The sequence below is a fragment of the Mastomys coucha genome, unplaced genomic scaffold (genome assembly GCF_008632895.1).
Source record: "Mastomys coucha isolate ucsf_1 unplaced genomic scaffold, UCSF_Mcou_1 pScaffold4, whole genome shotgun sequence".
NCBI classification, from domain to species: domain Eukaryota; kingdom Metazoa; phylum Chordata; class Mammalia; order Rodentia; family Muridae; genus Mastomys; species Mastomys coucha.
The window spans coordinates 53582831-53587739 of record NW_022196910.1 but is presented as its reverse complement, the minus strand read 5'-3'; positions in this window follow the sequence as shown (position 1 = coordinate 53587739).

Here is a 4909-nt window from a genome sequence, read left to right as displayed (position 1 = left end):
AAAAAAAAAAAGAAGTAGCTCCTCAGGGATAATTCCACTTTTCATTGTCAGGATGCCACCAGCATGGTCCACCAGAAACAGGAAGGCTCTGCCAAATTGGCCCGAGGCAGCAGAATCTGAAATAATCAGACAAAATACCACAAGAAGCTCTTTGGTGTGCTTTCTTTACAAAGTGACAGCAAAGACCTCCAAAGAAACAAGATCAGCAAAGACCAGTGAAGACCAGCTAAAAAGCAAAGCATTGCATGGCATAGCGATGTGAGAGCGGCCTCTCAAAAAATCCAAAAAAAACGAAAAAACCTAAACAAAACAAAAATAGTGTCATCTCATTGTGGGGTTCTGTTTATATTTTCTAAATAATATACACCCTCTCACAAGACAGCTTCCAGAAAATGTCACATGCTACAACTCAGTTGTTAAGAACCCTGAAATTTCTACTTCGAAAAGACACCATGACTATGGAAACTCTTATTAAAGAAATTATTATTTAATTGGGTCTGGCTTACAGTTTCAGAGGTTCAGTCCATTATCATCATGGCAGGAAGCATGACAGCATGTACGTAGACATGGTAGGAGAAGGAGCTAAGAGTTCTATATTTAGATTCATAAGCAGCTAGAAGAGAGAGACTCTGGGTTTGGCTTGGTCTTTGGAAACCTCAGAGCCCACCCCGAGTGACACACTTCCTCCAACAAGGCCACACCTCCTACTTCTTTGCTGATAGTGCCACTCCCTGGTGACCAAGTTTTCAAATCCACTAGCCTGTTGGGGGCCATTCTCATCCAACTCCGATATGCCCTTACCCCTTGCAGTTTCTTCAATATTCTTCCCAAATTCTTGTCTGTTTTGTTGTCTTATTGTCTTGTTTTGGTAGTTTGGTAACCCTCTAAGTCTACATGTGCACAGGTATGAGGCCATCTGCTGGGACATGGAAATCCTAACAGGAAGTACATCCTCTGTTTGGTTATATGTGATAGATAAAAATATAGATTTAGATATTGTGGTGGTTCGTATATGCTTGCCCCAGGGAGTGGCAGGATTAGAAGGTGTGGCCTTGTTGGAGTAGGTGTGTCACCGTAGGTGTGAACCTTCACCCTAGCTCCCTGAAAGTCAGTCTTCCACTAGCAGACTTCAGATGAAGGTGTAGAACTCTCAGTTCCTCCTGCACCATGCCTGTCTAGATGTTTCCATGTTCCGGCCTTGATGATAATGGAATGAACCTCTGAACCTGTAAGCCACCCCAATTAAATGTCCTTATAAGAGTTGCCTTGGTTATGGTGTCTGTTCACAGCAGGGAAACCCTAAGACAGAAGTTGGAACCAGGAGTGGCGTGAGGGTTCACACCCACAGTGACACTTACTCCAACAGGGCCACACCTTCTAATCCTGCCACTCCCTGGGGTAAGCATGTACAAACCACCACAGATATAGATATAGACATAGGCAGATAGATAGATAGATAGATAGATAGATAGATAGATAGATAGATAGATAGATCACATATAGGCAATACTGGTGACTCAGGGTCTAAGCAATCCTTCTAAGACATAAACCAGATCAGATCTTTCTTCCTTTCTTCACACTCTTTTGTAACACTCAGAGCCAACTCCAGCTTCCTTAGCACTAGAAGACTCCATACCATCTGCTTCCATCTGCCTCTGCAAACGTCTTCTCATTTTCTCCTCTACATTCCCTGATGGGCTGCCCTGGCTTCCTTTTGTCCCCAGAGACCCCATCTCCTTCTCATTGCAGGCTTCACACACTGCCCCCCACCTTCATCCCCCCTCACCATCACCCTCAGTGCTCACCCCCTTCACCCCTGCTGAAGCCCCTACTCTTCTCAGACACTCTCCTCTCCTTGACTTCCCTTACCACATTGTCTTTGATTCCTTGATCCTGCTTCCAAATCTCCTGACTTGAGCCTCTTAAGCCTATTCTCAGAGCTCCATCTCCTTTGCTGCTTTAGCACCTCCTTGTAGTGAGAATTTTGGTTTCTTCAAAACCCAGTTATGTTATATGACTATGTTTTTGTTTTAATCCCAGGTGTGGGACCTGGGACCACTTCAAATTGTCGTGGTCACTAATATTATTGTCTTGGGCTCTAGGAGGGGTGTGATTTTTGCCAGCTGCAGTTAGTTTATGGTTGGAATTCTGGAGACTCTTGAGAGGCTGTGTGAGAGCCCAGAGAAGGCCCGTGGTGGCTGCTGTCCCCCTGCTGCGGATGGTTCCTGCTACTCCTGTTTGTTGCTTTAGCTATTGGTGGATTGCTGGATTGCTGTTGCTGGTTGGAGATATCCTGATAAAGAAGGTTGGACTTGCTCCCAGGAACTCAATATCCCTAATCAGCAGGAAGTAGTCTAACGAGATCCATACCCCATTTCCCTTTTATCCTGCTTTCTCACTACCTAGTAGGGGTTGGAAGGAATTGGGGTGGAATAAGAGGAAAGAAAGCTGCTAGGTATAACACTCCAATAAAGAAGCCATAAATTCTAGCTACAACTCCCAGGGATATGTCAGCTCATTGTGCCTTTCAGCTGCAGTAGCTCTTTGTGGTCTTATCCCAGCAGGCTGGCAGGTAGGAGATCAGGAAACTAAACAGGAAACAAATGAAGAACTCTGCTTCTGGACTTCTTTAGGTCACTACCAACTACTGTGTTAGGTCAGGTCAAAGTGAAATGGAACAGGGTTTGAAGAATGGGTGTATCCATCAATATGGTTAAATTTGTTAGATTCTCTTAAACATATCTAAAATGTAAAGTTGTCCAGAGATTGGAGTGTGTGTGTTTGTGTGTGTGTGTGTGTGTGTGTGTGTGTGTGTGTGTGAAGTATCCCAAATACCACAAATCTAGCTTTCTCACTCATATAAGCTTTAAGGACTTGGAATAGTGTATTTCAGACTCTAAGTGTTATAAACCGCACAAGAGCAATTCCACTGTGAAGTAACAAAGGCTAGTTAAAGTGCTAAGCATCATGCTGGCCGGTTTTAGACCTTCAGATGCATTGGTTCCTGCATCTCTTTTCCCAGAATTTGCCTAGATTTAAGGATGCAAATGTGCAAAAGGGTTTTCAGATGCAGAGCTGCCCATGCAGTAACTCCAAATTTAAGCCACATGTGCCATCCAATATGGAAACTCACACACTGAAGAACATCATGCAGGTCTTTTCTCCCATACTATCATTTCATATTTGTACATAATCTTAGAGGTCATTTTATGATTTTTTAATTTTTTTTTTAAATAATACTGGATTCAACTCAGTGTATCCTAAGCTATCTGCCTCCAACACCTCAACCACTCCACTAATGAATCAAGGCTCCCCTTGAGCATGCCAGAATCACAATAGATAGATAATGCTTTGACCAACTTTGATTCTGTTTTGCTTAATATTTTTCTTTCTTTTACATTGTGAAGGCAGGTCTCTGTTACAAGAGGCACCTTAAGAAGCCGAGGGCTTGAGAGGAAAATAATGAGCTGTCCAGGATTAAGAAACTCCAAAGAAACGACAGCCTGGCAGCAATTTTGGAACCTGAGGTGAACTTTCAGATGTCCCGCCAGGAGGAAGAAGCCTGCAGGACAGTGTCTAGTGAACATGGTAATGGGAATACAGACTCAAACAACACCAGAGGAGCTGCCGCAAAAATGCCCATGACAACTTCAATTCTTTGCTTTAAAACTTTGACTGCAGATGAAGAATCTGGAGCCCAGAGACTCTATCTGGTTTGGACAGTGCTCTCTCTCTCTCTCTCTCTCTGTCTGTCTGTCTGTCTGTCTGTCTCTCTCTTCTCTCTGTCTCTGTCTCTCTCTCTCTCTCTCTCTCTCTCTCTGGCTCCAGGCAGGTGCTGTGAGGGCTAAAGGAGATGTGTAGAACCCGACTTAGGCCCTAGCACACAGGGAGCGCTCCTTGCCTGCTGTCAATCACTGCCCACTGTCACCATGCCTCTGGTGGAGATGCTCTCCACTGTGACCTCTATTTGCTTCTAGTTAAGTGCCCTCTCCTAATTCTTCTATTCCCAACTGCCATCTAAAACTTGTTTTCAGAGCTCTGGCTGGTCTTGTGTTACAAGTTCAGAAAAGGCGAATCTGGTAGAACAGATAGCAAAAGTAGGTCATAAACACAATTATAAAGTTTTGGGAAAAAAAGGGAAAACAGGGGCTGGAGAGATGGCCCAGTGGTTAAGAGTACTGACTGCTCTTCCAAAGGTCCTGAGTTCAATAGTGGCTCCCAACCATCTGTAATGGGATCCGATGCCCTCTTCTAGTGTGTCTGAAAATAGTGACAGTGTATTCATATAAATAAAATAAATAATTCTAAGAAAAAAGGAAAACAAAAGCCATAACATGCTCATTTCATTAGTAGTATTGTCTCAACCACAGTGAGGAGAGTCAGCTACGACATAGTTCACTTGAACAGCACTTGATCATGTTACCGTCACAGTTAAGCCAATCCAGGCCTTCGGTTGTGCACATAGTTACCATTTGACTGGGTAGTAGCATTTGTGGGCATTCATTTTCCTACTGAAATCTTCACTGGTTCCCTTTCACATGACAGGCACAGAGCTGGCCAACATTCACTGAATGGAAAGAGAGTCTGGAGAAGATTGCTGTTGACAAAGCATGCACTTGAAGGGCCATGTCCTCTTGAGAGGAGTGTAAGAAGAAGGAGGGAGCCAGCCGATGAGAACTTACAGTTGCCAGCGGTTAACCACTAAGTAAACCTCTTCCTCGGAGGAAGAGAAAGCAACAGGAGTGTCCTGTAGGTCGTTATAGCCACCGGGTGGAGAGTGAGAGTCCCGGGATAGCCACGGGTGGAGAATGAGAGTCCCGGGATAGCCACGGAGTGGAGGGTGAGAGTCCCGGGATAGCCACGGGATGGAGAACTAGAGTCCGGGATAGCCACGGGGTGGAGAGTGAGA